The following is a 16,551-nucleotide window of genomic DNA, read 5'->3' on the forward strand; positions in this document are numbered from 1 at the left end:
TTATCAGACATTTTGGGTAGGAGATATCACCTGATCCACTGACAGTGTTCTAGGAAATATAGCCCAATAAAATGAATTAAATATAGAATGAGATTTTTATAACTTTATCAGCTCTCTGTGATATTAAATATACACATCCTCTCTTACTCAAGAAAACTGCTTCCCTGTCTCTCTTTATTGGATTTTCTCAATCACTCTCCTGTTCTTGCACATCAAGACTCAAAAACACACCTCTGAGCCCTAATCACTGTGAGCAACTGTGTGTGTGTGTGTGTGTGTGTGTGTGTGTGTGTGTGTGTGTGTGTGTGTGTGTGTGTGTGTGTGTGTGTGAACTATTACAGAATGCTACAATTAGTAATTATTGATTGTCCATCATTTCTCATATAAAAAAGTGTTACAGAATCTTCCAGCATTATGACATCGAAACAAAGAATCAGCAAATTGATGTTCTCGTATTGTGTCATAAAGAGTCCTTCAGTGTTGAAAACTGGTCAACTGGTCAGTTTGCCTTCAGCTTAGAACTTTCACTGCAGACTTCACTACCTAAAGAGCAGAGTTAGTTGAAGAAATAACAATGAAGGAGTGGCAAATTTGGAGAAACATTTGTGTGACAGCAGATAGCACTGATAAGGAAAATTTAGCACACACACACACACACACACACACACACACACACACACACACACACACACACACACACACACACACACACACACACACACACACACACACACACACACACACACACACACACACACACAGAGTGATGAGGAGTAACTAAGTTAATTTACTCAAGTACAGTATGTAGGATCCTTGTTTTATAAGTATCTAAATTTTACTCCACTTTATATGTCGACTCCACTACATTCCAGAGAGACGTGTTTTTACTCCACTGCATTTAACTGACAGTTGAAATGTGATTACTATGCAGGTTAAGAGTTTGAAAAAGTGCTTTAACTTTCGATACTTTAATGACATTTTTCTGATAATACATACCTGTACTTGTAATCAAATATTTTTACACTGTGGTATTGCTTCTTTTACTTAAGTGACTTATCTGAATAACGAAGACCAGTGTAGCATTTGATCAAATGTTTCCCCTCATTGAGTGTATTTTGTTCTTCTCATTCTTTGGGAATTCCACTCACTCAAAATGGACATGATGCCATATTTAGTATCTGACATATTCTTTTTCTTCATGTGGTCGTAGAATGAAAACCAAATGTTTATTTACATGGGGATAATGAATAGTTCAGCTACATCTGTGCATGTTGTGTTGACTGAATGAGCCCTGCTGACTCCAAGTTGTAACCTTCACGTGTTCTCCTTTTCTCTTCATGTTCTGCTTCTCTGTCATATTGACATATTGTCAGGCAGCACATGTCGCTACCTCTTGAAGGATTTCATCGGTGAAGGGTGCTTTGGCAAAGTTGCCAAGGCTGTGAAATTAAAAACATCAGAGCCCGTGGCCCTCAAGATCCTAAAAAGTGAGGCTGCCGCTAAAAGAGAGGTAGATCATTTAATTTGTTTTGATAGTGAAGTTTTTTCACGTCTTCTTGCCTAAGTTTTGTTTCTTAAATGAACTGCTGATACCATGCTCTGTCACTTACAAGTAACTATGTTATTCTACACAGATCCAAATGCTCGAAGTAGTGAGCGTTCTTGACCCAGTCAAGAAGAACTTGGTTCAGCTCTTTGAGAAGTTTGACCACAAAGGACATACCTGTCTAGTGTTTGAAATGCTGGACAAGAGTCTTCTTAAATTGCTCAGAGAACGAAAGAAGCCACTGTCTCTCAGTGAGATACGACCAGTAACGCACCAGGTAAAGACTATGTGGCTTTGATCAATCTTTAAAAAAGTAATAGCAATATACTTAGCCAGCTGAGAAAGAAGTTACATGCTTAAGTAACAGCCTGCACCTTGGTCATTGGTATCTTTAACTGTCTACATTGTGTCCTCCGTCTCTGCAGTTGCTGACGGCCTTTGATGCTCTGAAGGGCATTGGTGTCGTTCACTCGGACCTGAAGCCAGACAATATAATGCTGGTAAACCACCCGGCTCAGCCCTTCCGAGTAAAACTTATAGATTTTGGCGTGTCCTTCAATGCCTCAGAAGACAGACGAGGAAGAGAATTCAGCCTCTGGGTTGCAGGTAAATTCAATCCGCAAAGCTCATCATTTAACACGTTTGCAGTTGTGTGTTTATGCTGTAAATTATCCAGGGGATGCTGTGTCAATCTTCAGTACACATGCTGCATTTGACAATGTACTTAATAGCTCTTGTGGTTCTTGTATGCTACACATAGGGCTCCTGAAGTCATCCTGGGTCTACCCGTGTCCAAGGCCATAGACATGTGGGATCTTGGTTGTGTGCTTGGGTTCCTGTACCTCGGAAAAAAGCTGTCTGTTGCACACTGCGAGTACCAGTTGGTAAGTAGCCAAATATATCTAGATTTGATTGCAACTACTGTAATGTTCTACTTAAGACACATGTCGAAACCCAACAGGGGACTTGATGTAGTGTGTCGGCTGATGTGATTCTTAATATTCTCTCTTCAGATTAGACGCATCGAAGACATTCTGGGCCAGCTAGCTGACCACCTCCTCAGTGCTGGGAAACACACCCACAAAAAGTGAACCAGCACTGGGACAACCCAAGATGGTGAATGAAGGTATTTTATCTTGCTTCAGTTGTTCAGCTTTTTTTTATCTTCCAATTAGACAACAACTCTTTTAAAATGTTAAAGACATTAAGGAGGAAGTATCTGAAATGCATGTTTTGTTCCTGTAGACCCCGAGGGAATACCGGCTTGGCACTGGCATTGAGCCCAAAAGATGGTACATGTGGTTAAGAAGCCTGGATGACCTGATAAGAGTAAGTGGTCAATTTCTTGACTAAAGAATGAATTGATCTCAATCTGCTCTGTGGCAGAGAGAAAGGAAGCAGTTAAACTGAACTGTCACCTACTTTGTTTTAAATACAGCATGACTTGGAGACGCGGGAAAACATTGAGGTGGAGGATCGAAGAGCATTTGTCAGTCTCCTAAAATGCCTTCTAAATACAGACGCAGAGAAGAGGATCACTCCGGGGAAGGCTCTCACTCACCCCTTTGTCACAATGGCCCATCTGGTGGATGAAGTAGAGATCAGTTTGTAGTAAGTTAATGTGTTTTGGTTTCAGTAGGGTTGGACAGATTTGTTTAGTGATTGAGTTATCATTAATTTATTGTCATGTTTTATTCAGTGCCAAGAATTCTTCAGAGAAAATGGCGGTCGTACCAATGGACAACTTCGATGGGGACCTATCTCCTAATGGTGAGGCCGAAGGAGAGCCCAATGATGAAGAGCCTTCAGCCACACCTCATTTAAATGACGCAGCTCTTCCTCGCTCCTGTGACAGCGTAAAAAACATGCCTCGCTCATCTGATGGAGCAGAAGCTGCCGCAGTGATAGACGATGTATTTTTTACAGCTTTAGAGGAACCAGCTGTTAGCCAAGTTGCAGCCAGTCCATCTGACGGTGAAGCTCAGGAAGAGCACAAAAATGAAGAGCCTTCAGCCAAACCTCCTAAAAATGATGCCGGCTCAGCTCTTTTTCGCTCCTGTGACGGCATTAAAAAAATGCCTCATTCATCTGATGGAGCAGAAGCTGCCGCAGGAATAGACGCTGCTGGCTCAGCTGTAGAGGGACCAGCTGTTAGCCAAGGTGTAGCCGGTCCAGCTCAAGAGACATCGGCCAATGGCGGGTCACCAGATAAGTGTACACCTGCCAAAGTTAAGAAGAGCCGACTGAAGAGAATCCGGAAATTCTTTGGCAGGACAATAATGACCTTGTTAGGAACAAAAAGAAATGATTAAAAGAAATCTTGACTGTCATATTCTTACACCGATCAGCCACAGCATTAAAGCCAGTAACTGCTTTTTAATGTTGTAGCTGATCAGTGTATGAATATGACATTCAACATTTGACAGTCATTGGAGTTTTTAAAGGAGGCCAAAGTGGTTGTTAAATCTCCTGGGAAAGGATTAAGGGACAGCATTGCAGGTGGGGGATAAGCGGTGTTGTCAACGTTCTCCTCTGCTGAGGAGTGGTTTCTCTACTTTAACGTTGATTGCTTCTCTTTCAAACCACCTGTCCTCCCTATCCAAAATATGTATGTTGTTGTCCACGAAGGAGTGTCCTTTATCAAGGGTACATTTTATGTCTGTATTTTTTTTTTCACTATATGAAAGCATGTTTTGTTGATGATCAGTAACTTTGGTCATTTATTAAATAATCTGATTATACAAAATTTGTTAATTTGCATTTATTTCTTAAGATATTCTGAATTGTGTACTTAAAGGAGTCGCAATAATTTCAATGTTTGTCCCAGTACAGTATCAAGTATTTTATTGATAGCAAAATGTAGTAAATATTTACACTGTAATTTATGGACTGTAATCTAAACCATTAGAAAATAATGCAAAATAAAAACAACTTAAAGATGACATTTTATTGCCTTCAGTTTCATTACTGCTGACATCCAAAGAGTGTGTACTGCTTGACCATTCCCTTTATGCCAGAACAGGTAGGTTTGTATTCATCAGTCTGACACTCTGCTTCTGTGGGCCAGTACTCGATCCAGGTTCTCGCACCGAGTACGGACTGATGCCTGATTTAGAAACAGAAAGCAGGGAAACAGTTAAAATGTTTAAATCAAGACATCCTGTAATTGAAATACAGAGGAGAGAGAAGATACTTAAAGGTATTTTACAAACTGGGTTTTTGGTAGCTCCGACCATCATTTCTTTCCTGTATTCACTGTGTATTCACTATTTACTGAGTTTGAGAGACCTCCAAGTTATTTGGAAGAGAAAACACGGGTGAATGGTAAAATTACCCAGTTTACAGAAAGACTTATTGGTTCAGTGTTAAACTTACTGTACTTGACATACCTGCATGATCACCTGACTGCTTGTGTTTCTTGATCCATTGGGCCTGGTTTTAGCAATGCCACTATGGCTCAAGATCTCAGAAATTACTTTGGTGAATACAAGATAGATATGATGGAAGGAGCAACGAAAATAAAACCCTTGTTGTAAAAAATAATACTTAAAAAAAAAAAAAAAACGAGCACAGTTTTGAAACATTACTTATGAATTCTCACAAAATCCCAGTCAAATGGTGTCCCAGGGCAAATAATTTTTCTTTTTCGGGGGGGGGGGTGCTGATAAATTCAGAAAGGGAAAGATACAACAATCACAAACAAGCACAACCCCCAAATCGGTGATCAATATTGGGTTTACCTCCTCCGTCAGAAGTGTTACTTCAAGAATTTCAGGCATAACAAATTCATGCATAGACAGCTTACGTCTTGAGAGAGACATCACGTTAATTACCTTCAGCACATGTGCATTCATCATTTCTACAGAGCCTCAGTAGCTGTCCAGCCCTCCTCTGTGTATGGTAGAATTTCACACAACGTGTTTCTGCAGCAAGAAAGAAAGATGTCTTTGAGACTCACTGTTACTGTATTGATGATAATGGTATTCATAGACAGACACAGCCGCTGGTTGTAGGACGCCCACTTTCAGCTACTGATGGACCCTAAAAGTGATCTCCTCTGGTCGTGTGTGAGAAACCTGTGGAGAAATGTAAGCAAGATGTGATTAGAGATAAATAGAGAACAAGGGAGAGAGGAAAAGGTAAAGAGGGAAGAAAGGCTGACGCCTTACCTTTTCCAGGTAGATGGTCACCGAGCCTCTTTCTGACTCAGTATTCATCTTATATTTTGCAATGGTGCGGGCAAGTCCTTTAGACAACTATATATACACACACACACACACACACACACACATACACACACACACACACACACACACACACACACACACACACACACACACACACACACGCACGCACACACACACACATTCACACAAAGAGCTGCTGTCACTGTTAATTTGTTAAAACATTTTGTTTGTGTGTGTGTGTGTGTGTGTGTGTGTGTGTGTGTGTGTGTGTGTGTGTGTTTGTGATAGACTTACTAAATTCAGGTCTTTTTTGTTCACGGTCAAGCCAGTTAACAAGCCAATATCCAAGACTGACATGGTTGCATCGTGCTCCGTGTCCTTATACCTGCACAGACAATGAACAGAAAAATTAAAATAAGGAAGAAATTAGTAAGAAAAGCCCCTCATCAAATATATTAAAAGACATACCTGGTATAACGGAACAAACAGCTATAGAGTTAAGTAGCTATAAACTGCTATTAAGCAAATATTTCACCCTTAAACATTCCTTTTTTACGAAATTGACCCCTTGGTGAGACTATTTCGTCAACTGCTGTTTCCAAGGACAAAAATGAACTTTAAATCTCCGGCCTTAAGTCAACATGGACAAGAACTCTTTAAAGTGCTCAGAGAAATGGAAATTTAACATTATAACTGGGCAAACTCCATCTGCTAATGATTGTTTGATTCAGGTGAAAGCTCCAGACCAGCTACTGTACCAAACGGTTTGTTACTAATATGTTCAGATATGCACAAATTAAGTTAAATTAGAATGAAATTAATACTAAAAAGGAGACATAATGTCTTCAACATTTGTTGTCTTTTTTTCTTTTAAGACCACGAAAACGTTGTGAAGCGGGGATGGGTAATGAGGAAATCAGGGACGTTGGGCAACACTTTAAAGGGAACATTGGAAATGTAATTATAGACCAGAAACAGAAGGGGAGAAGTGAAATGGAGGGATTGAGGCTGGTTTTGAAAGTGTTCTCTACAAAGCCATTGTACTGTGATGTTTGCTGGTATTATTTCTACAGTTTACTTACAAAACCTCTATTCTTAGCTTGTGTATCTTCTCATCCTAATCCATTTTCTCTGCAGGATCAAAACACAAGACGAGTATAAAGTCAAGAAAAATAAAACAAGTAGAAGAACATTTAAAATGACAACCACCAAATAACTGACAGGGGGCACCTCAATACCTGGGCGGAGCTCCACTGACAGGTTAAACTTCTGACAGTCGCTCTCCTTCTCTACGGGCCGAGCATAATACAGCGAGTAGTGAAAATAGAGAAAATTTTGTTTTAGCTGAACTATGATGTTCATTGGGAAATGTAGAAGGTCATAGGATTTTCAGTCAGGGAAATGCCTGTCTTCACCAACTTTCTACTCTTTAGTGTGGTACCATGGAAGATAACTCACAACTAACATATGTTTTTTTATAGCATGACATGCCAGTGACACGCAGATATAGTAAGTTGGATGTGCTCATCTTGGCCTTGACCAGAGCCAGAAGAGCGTAAGCTGTGGCCTCTAGTGTGTAAACACGTCCCTCAGGTACAGGCCAGTGGGACAACTCAAATGAAATCAAAGACACATTGTTGCATTACCATACTACACTTGTGACAAGCTAGGATTGTACTGAAGTTGAAAAAGTAAGGGTTTGATAGAGAAGAAGTGGCTTGTGGGAGGTCTTTTCCCCTCCAGAATCGCCTGAAGTGGACATAAGTGTGGTGGAGGACCATGGTGGTCCAGAGCCGCATCAAACTGAGCCGTTGGCTCCAGCCCCAGTAATGCCTGAAGCCAGAGCTCTTGTAGTCAAGCATGTAGTTAGAATAGCTCTCTATGAAAAATGCCAGTTGCAAATGTACATAGCAGTGATATTGCTATTGGGGGACCTGCTACCATCTGCGACCACTGCTGAGCCATATGAGGGTCTGGAGGGAAAGAATCTATTCCGGGGGTGCCTCTACAGCTGTCACAAGTACGAGTCTGAACCACTGCGCCAAAACTGGAAAAATACTAAGTAGAGGGTTAGCACATAATAGCCTAACTCCTGTGAACGATGAGTCTCGATCGGTTTATATTCACTCAGTATGAGTGCGGTTTTATAGAAACCCACCCACTCAAGGACGAGTGATGGAGGAGGTGGGCCACCCATATCTGATTAGAGGGTGTTAACATTTTTAAAAAATATATAAATTTCATGACGTAAATAAATCCAAAACAGTTGACTCTACGTCAGCATTGACCCTGCAAGTTTCAGAATGATTTAAAACATAATATGGCCCATGAAATGCCGAGTTTTATTACTTTTATAAGAAATGTCTACATCAACAGCATTGATGTAGCATAGAGGCCGTCAAAAGCATTGAAATGAACAATTTGTCTGTAAATGAAGTGATTGTTCCTCATTTCTCCCATAAAAGACTTGAATAGAATCTTAGAATAGAATGTTATGACATCATAATACTGATGCCCTGCTGTGATGTCATGAAGAGTCCTTTAATGTTTGGAACTGGTCAGTTTGCCTTCAGCTGAAAACACTTCACGACTTACAGAACAGAGTTAGTTGAAGCACTTCCCTACTTACAGAACAGAGTTAGTTGAAGAATTAACAATGAAGAAGAGACAGATTTTCAGAAACATTTGCTGTGACGAAGTGACTCTCAGTACTCATGCAGGCCGATGTTTGACAGCAAAAAAAACTGGTAGTGAAACTCAACACATGTACACACACACACACACACACACACACACACACACACACACACACACACACACACACACACACGCAAGTATCTGAATTTTATTCTACTTTATATGTCGACTCCACTACATTCCAGAGAGACGTGTTTTTACTACACTGCATTTAACTGACAGTTGAAATGTGATTACTATGCAGGTTAAGAGTTTGAAAAAGTGCTTTAACTTTCGATACTTTAATGACATTTTCTGATAATACATACCTGTACTTGTCATCGAAGATTTTTACACTGTGGTATTGCTTCTTTACTTAAGTGAATTATCTGAATAACGAAGACCAGTGTAGCATTTGATCAAATGTTTCCCCTCATTGAGTGTATTTTGTTCTTCTCATTCTTTGGGAATTCCACTCACTCAAAATGGACATGATGCCATATTTAGTATCTGACATATTCTTTTTCTTCATGTGGTCGTAGAATGAAAACCAAATGTTTATTTACATGGGGATAATGAATAGTTCAGCTACATCTGTGCATGTTGTGTTGACTTAATGAGCCCTGCTGAGTCCAAGTTGTAACCTTCACGTGTACTCCTTTTCTCTTCATGTTCTGCTTTTCTGTCAGTGGTCAAAAATGAGAAGAAAAATTCAGAGAGCTCTGAGGTGCTAGTAAAAGACATATTGTCAGGCAGCACATGTCACTACCTCTTGAAGGATTTCATTGGTGAAGGGAGCTTTGGCAAAGTTGCCAAGGCTGTGAATTTAAACACATCGGAGCCCATGGCCCTCAAGATCCTAAAAAGTGAGGCTGACGCTAAAAGAGAGGTAGATCATTTAATTTGTTTTGACAGTGAAGTTTTTTCACATCTTCTTGCCTAAATTTTGTTTCTTAAATGAACTGCTGATACCATGCTCTGTCACTTACAAGTACCTATGTCATTTTCTACACAGATCCAAATGCTCGAAGTAGTGAGCGTTCTTGACCCAGTCAAGAAGAACGTGGTTCAGTTCTTGGAGAAGTTTGAGCACAAAGGACATACCTGTCTAGTGTTTGAAATGCTGGACAGGAGTCTTCATCGACTGCTCATAGAACGAAATAAGCCACTGTCTCTCAGTGAGCTACGACCAATAACGCACCAGGTAAAGACTATGTAGCTTTGATCAATCTTTCAACAAGTAATAGCATTATTCTAAGCCAGCTGAGAAAAGTTACATGCTTAAGTAATAGCCTGCACCTTGGTCAATTGTATCTTTAACTGTCTACATTGTGTCCTCTGTCTCTGCAGTTGCTGACGGCCTTTGACGCTCTGAAGGGCATTGGTGTCGTTCACTCGGACCTGAAGCCAGACAATATAATGCTGGTAAACCACCCGGCTCAGCCCTTCCGAGTAAAACTTATAGATTTTGGCGTGTCCTTCAATGCCTCAGAAGACAGACAAGGGATGAGAATTCAGCCTCTGGGTTGCAGGTAAATTCAATCCATAAAGCTCATCATTTAACACGTTTGCAGTTGTGTGTTTATGCTGTAAATTATCCAGGGGATGCTGTGTCAATCTTCAGTACACATGCTGCATTTGACAATGTATTTAATAGCTCTTGTTGTTCTTGTATGCTATGCATAGGGCACCTGAAGTCTTCCTGGGTCTACCCGTGTCCGAGGCCATAGACATGTGGGGTCTTGGTTGTGTGCTTGGGTTCCTGTACCTCAGAAAAAAGCTGTTTGCGGCACACTGCGAGTACCAGTCAGTAAGTAGCCAAATATATTTAGATATATATTTAGATTTGAATGCAAAGACTGTAACATTCTGCCCAAGACACTTTTCCAAACCCAACAGGGGACTTGATGTAGTGTGCCGGCTGATGTGATTCTTAATATTCTCTCTTCAGATTAGAGGTATCGTAGACATTCTTGGCCAGCCAGCTGACCACCTCCTCAGTGCTGGGAAACACACCCACAATTTTTTTAAGGTGAACCAGCACTGGGACAACCCAAGATGGTGGATGAAGGTATTTTATCTTGCTTCAGTTGTTCAGCTTTTTTTTTTATCTTCCAATTAGACAACAACTCTTTTAAAATGTTTAAGACATTAAGGAGGAAGTATCTGAAATGCATGTTTTGTTCCTGTAGACCCCGAGGGAATACCAGCTTGGCACTGGCATCGAGCCCAAAAGATGGCACATGTGGTTAAGAGGCCTGGATGACCTGATAAGAGTAAGTGGTCAATTTCTTGACTAAAGAATGAATTGATCTCAATTTGCTCTGTGGCAGAGAAACAGGAAGCAGTTAAAATGAACTGTCACCCACTTTGTTTTAAATACAGCACGACCCAGAGACGCAGGAAAACATTGAGGTGGAGGATCAAAGAGCGTTTGTCAGTCTCCTAAAATGCCTTCTAAATACAGACGCAGAGAAGAGGATCACTCCGGGGAAGGCTCTCACTCACCCCTTTGTCACAATGGCCCATCTGGTGGATGAAGTAGAGATCAGCTTGTAGTAAGTTACTGTGTTTTGGTTTCAGTAGGGTTGGAAAGATTTGTTTACTGATTGAGTTATCATTCATTTATTGTCATGTTTTATTCAGTGCCAAGAATTCTTCAGAGAAAATGGCGGTCGTACCAGTGGACAACTTTGATGAGGAGCTATCTCCTAATGGTGAGGCTGAGGAAGAGCCCAATGATGAAGAGCCTTCAGCCACACCTCATTTAAATGACACAGCTGTTCCTCGCTCCTGTGACAGCGTTAAAAACATGCCTCGCTCATCTGATGGAGCAGAAGCTGCCGCAGTGATAGACGAGGTATTTTTTACAGCTTTAGAGGAACCAGCTGTTAGCCAAGTTGCAGCCAGTCCAGCTGATGGAGAAGCTCAGGAAGAGCCCAAAGATGAAGAGCTTTCCGCACCACCTCTGAAAAATGATGCCGGCTCAGCTCTTTTTCGCTCCTGGGACAGCGTTAAAAGAATGCCTCATTCATCTGATGGAGCAGAAGCTGCCGCAGGAATAGACGCTGCTGGCTCAGCTGTAGAGGGACCAGCTGTTTGCCAAGGTGTAGCCGGTCAAGCTAAAGAGACATCGGCCAATGGCGGGTTACCAGATGAGTGTCCACCTGCCAAAGTTAAGAAGAGCCGACTGAAGAGAATTCGGAAATTCTTTGGCAGGACAATAAGGACCTTGTTTGGAAAGAAAAGAAAGGATCAAAAGAAATCTTGACTGTCATATTCTTACACCGATCAGCCACAGCATTAAAGCCAGTAGCTGCTTTTAATGTCGTAGCTGATCAGTGTATGAATATGACATTCAACAAGCCAAAGAGGAGGCAAAAAATGGTTGTTAACACTCCTGCAAAGGGATTAAGGGACAGCATTGCAGGTGTTTCTCTCTCAACCCAACCGGTCGAGGCAGATGGCCGCCCACCCAGAGCCAGGTTCTGCTCAAGGTTTCTTCCCGTTAAAAGGGAGTTTTTCCTTGCCGCTGACATCAAGCGCTTGCTCATGGGGAATGTTGGGTCTCTCTAAATATAACTATTAAGAGTCCGGTCTAGACCTGCTACATATGAAAAGTGCCCTGATACAACTTCTGTTATTATCCCTCCCTAACAACCATTCACACTTGGCCTCATGTGACCCCAACGACTCTAACAACTGATGTTACAACAACCAGGAGCACTAACAAACCAAGTGACATCAATGGCTTTCAAGTATCTACAGCCAAGTCCAGTTGCCCGCGATTCAGTCCTTCTTTGAAATCCATAACCTGGATGACCAAGAATCTCCAAAGACGTCATATTCTTTATTTTCCCTGGTAAATTGTTTCAAAGAAACTTTGAATTTTTGACCTGATGTCAATAAACAACAAATTCACTTGAATTCCTTCTTGTGTGTTCTTTGGAGATGACACCACAATTGTTTGATTAATTCAGTTATATCACAGATGCTGAAACAATGGTTAAAAGATAAAATAGTTACTGATCATCCAAAAAACAATGGTCATTTTAATTTCCTGAAGTGCAAGGTGACACTTTTTGTTTATTTAACAATCCATAACCCAAGGATACACTTTTTTAATAATATAAAAAAAATAAAAATAAAAAAATACAAGTGCTCACATAGTTGCCTATTAATTTGACGGTGATTGTCTAATTGTTGGTCTGATTTGTTTACAGTATTTACAGCAAGTTGTCATAGCTACACAATTCTTCAATCTTTTGAAAACCTTAACAGACTGCACTTCACTCTTTCCATCAGGCTGTCCTTTGGTCAAAATATTAAAACTACTACACAGCAACTGCTAAACAGATTTCCATTAAATTTGCTCTGAAATTCATGGCGCTGCAGAGGATGAATATGTATTTCTTAGTAACTACGAAACCTTTTCTTTAACAACATCATGTCAAAATTTCCCATTTAATGTAGGACACTGAAAATCTAAGGGGCTACTGACATCTAGAAATTTCGCTTGTTTTGTTTTCACATGTTCAAACATAAGGGATGTCCCTGCATGGAAACAGTGATCAACCTGTTTCCAATAGCATTACCTGTGACCCTGCTCGCCACTGTAAAGTTAGAGAAACGCTGAACACTTGGTCATGATGGATCTGAGGATCTCCCAAAACCCCCCAGAGCTGTTTACGTTAATGCCTATGGGTTTGATAGAGAAGAAGTGGCTTGTGGGAGGTCTTTTCCCCTCCAGAATCGCCTGAAGTGGACATAAGTGTGGTGGAGGACCATGGTGGTCCAGAGCCGCATCAAACTGAGCCGTTGGCTCCAGCCCCAGTAATGCCTGAAGCCAGAGCTCTTGTAGTCAAGCATGTAGTTAGAATAGCTCTCTATGAAAAATGCCAGTTGCAAATGTACATAGCAGTGATATTGCTATTGGGGGACCTGCTACCATCTGCGACCACTGCTGAGCCATATGAGGGTCTGGAGGGAAAGAATCTATTCCGGGGGTGCCTCTACAGCTGTCACAAGTACGAGTCTGAACCACTGCGCCAAAACTGGAAAAATACTAAGTAGAGGGTTAGCACATAATAGCCTAACTCCCGTGAACGATGAGTCTCGATCGGTTTATATTCACTCAGTATGAGTGCGGTTTTATAGAAACCCACCCACTCAAGGACGAGTGATGGAGGAGGTGGGCCACCCATATCTGATTAGAGGGTGTTAACATTTTTAAAAAATATATAAATTTCATGACGAAATAAATCCAAAACAGTTGACTCTACGTCAGCATTGACCCTGCAAGTTTCAGAATGATTTAAAACATAATATGGCCCATGAAATGCCGAGTTTTATTACTTTTATAAGAAATGTCTACATCAACAGCATTGATGTAGCATAGAGGCCGTCAAAAGCATTGAAATGAACAATTTGTCTGTAAATGAAGTGATTGTTCCTCATTTCTCCCATAAAAGACTTGAGTAGAATCTTAGAATAGAATGTTATGACATCATAATACTGATGCCCTGCTGTGATGTCATGAAGAGTCCTTTAATGTTTGGAACTGGTCAGTTTGCCTTCAGCTGAAAACACTTCACGACTTACAGAACAGAGTTAGTTGAAGCACTTCCCTACTTACAGAACAGAGTTAGTTGAAGAATTAACAATGAAGAAGAGACAGATTTTCAGAAACATTTGCTGTGACAAAGTGACTTCCAGTACTCATGCAGGCCGATGTTTGACAGCAAAAAAAACTGGTAGGGAAACTCAACACATGTACACACACACACAAACACACACACACACACACACACACACACACACACACACACACACACACACACACACACACACACACACACACACGCAAGTATCTGAATTTTATTCTACTTTATATGTCGACTCCACTACATTCCAGAGAGACGTGTTTTTACTACACTGCATTTAACTGACAGTTGAAATGTGATTACTATGCAGGTTAAGAGTTTGAAAAAGTGCTTTAACTTTCGATACTTTAATGACATTTTTCTGATAATACATACCTGTACTTGTCATCGAATTTTTTACACTGTGGTATTGCTTCTTTTTACTTAAGTGAATTATCTGAATAACGAAGACCAGTGTAGCATTTGATCAAATGTTTCCTCATTGAGTGTATTTTGTTCTTCTCATTCTTTGGGAATTCCACTCACTCAAAATGGACATGATGCCATATTTAGTATCTGACATATTCTTTTTCTTCATGTGGTCGTAGAATGAAAACCAAATGTTTATTTACATGGGGATAATGAATAGTTCAGCTACATCTGTGCATGTTGTGTTGACTTAATGAGCCCTGCTGAGTCCAAGTTGTAACCTTCACGTGTACTCCTTTTCTCTTCATGTTCTGCTTTTCTGTCAGTGGTCAAAAATGAGAAGAAAAATTCAGAGAGCTCTGAGGTGCTAGTAAAAGACATATTGTCAGGCAGCACATGTCACTACCTCTTGAAGGATTTCATCGGTGAAGGGAGCTTTGGCAAAGTTGCCAAGGCTGTGAATTTAAACACATCGGAGCCCATGGCCCTCAAGATCCTAAAAAGTGAGGCTGACGCTAAAAGAGAGGTAGATCATTTAATTTGTTTTGACAGTGAAGTTTTTTCACATCTTCTTGCCTAAGTTTTGTTTTTTAAATGAACTGCTGATACCATGCTCTGTCACTTACAAGTACCTATGTCATTTTCTACACAGATCCAAATGCTCGAAGTAGTGAGCGTTCTTGACCCAGTCAAGAAGAACGTGGTTCAGTTCTTGGAGAAGTTTGAGCACAAAGGACATACCTGTCTAGTGTTTGAAATGCTGGACAGGAGTCTTCATCGACTGCTCATAGAACGAAATAAGCCACTGTCTCTCAGTGAGCTACGACCAATAACGCACCAGGTAAAGACTATGTAGCTTTGATCAATCTTTCAACAAGTAATAGCATTATTCTAAGCCAGCTGAGAAAGAAGTTACATGCTTAAGTAATAGCCTGCACCTTGGTCAATGGTATCTTTAACTGTCTACATTGTGTCCTCTGTCTCTGCAGTTGCTGACGGCCTTTGACGCTCTGAAGGGCATTGGTGTCGTTCACTCGGACCTGAAGCCAGACAATATAATGCTGGTAAACCACCCGGCTCAGCCCTTCCGAGTAAAACTTATAGATTTTGGCGTGTCCTTCAATGCCTCAGAAGACAGACAAGGGATGAGAATTCAGCCTCTGGGTTGCAGGTAAATTCAATCCGCAAAGCTCATCATTTAACACGTTTGCAGTTGTGTGTTTATGCTGTAAATTATCCAGGGGATGCTGTGTCAATCTTCAGTACACATGCTGCATTTGACAATGTATTTAATAGCTCTTGTTGTTCTTGTATGCTATGCATAGGGCACCTGAAGTCTTCCTGGGTCTACCCGTGTCCGAGGCCATAGACATGTGGGGTCTTGGTTGTGTGCTTGGGTTCCTGTACCTCAGAAAAAAGCTGTTTGCGGCACACTGCGAGTACCAGTCAGTAAGTAGCCAAATATATTTAGATATATATTTAGATTTGAATGCAAAGACTGTAACATTCTGCCCAAGACACTTTTCCAAACCCAACAGGGGACTTGATGTAGTGTGCCGGCTGATGTGATTCTTAATATTCTCTCTTCAGATTAGAGGTATCAGAGACATTCTTGGCCAGCCAGCTGACCACCTCCTCAGTGCTGGGAAACACACCCACAATTTTTTTAAGGTGAACCAGCACTGGGACAACCCAAGATGGTGGATGAAGGTATTTTATCTTGCTTCAGTTGTTCAGCTTTTTTTTTTATCTTCCAATTAGACAACAACTCTTTTAAAATGTTTAAGACATTAAGGAGGAAGTATCTGAAATGCATGTTTTGTTCCTGTAGACCCCGAGGGAATACCAGCTTGGCACTGGCATCGAGCCCAAAAGATGGCACATGTGGTTAAGAGGCCTGGATGACCTGATAAGAGTAAGTGGTCAATTTCTTGACTAAAGAATGAATTGATCTCAATTTGCTCTGTGGCAGAGAAACAGGAAGCAGTTAAAATGAACTGTCACCCACTTTTTTTAAATACAGCACGACCCAGAGACGCAGGAAAACATTGAGGTGGAGGATCAAAGAGCG

At 40.9% G+C, this 16,551-nt stretch overlaps 1 pseudogene; it reads right to left on the reverse strand.

Moving 5' to 3' along the window:
• Nucleotides 1–5,248: 5,248 nt before the first annotated feature.
• LOC120800752 lies at nt 5,249–7,095 on the reverse strand (annotated as a pseudogene).
• Between the last annotated feature and the right edge of the window lie 9,456 nt (nt 7,096–16,551).

The sequence above is a fragment of the Xiphias gladius genome, chromosome 15, assembly GCF_016859285.1.
Source record: "Xiphias gladius isolate SHS-SW01 ecotype Sanya breed wild chromosome 15, ASM1685928v1, whole genome shotgun sequence".
Taxonomy (NCBI): Eukaryota; Metazoa; Chordata; class Actinopteri; order Istiophoriformes; family Xiphiidae; genus Xiphias; species Xiphias gladius.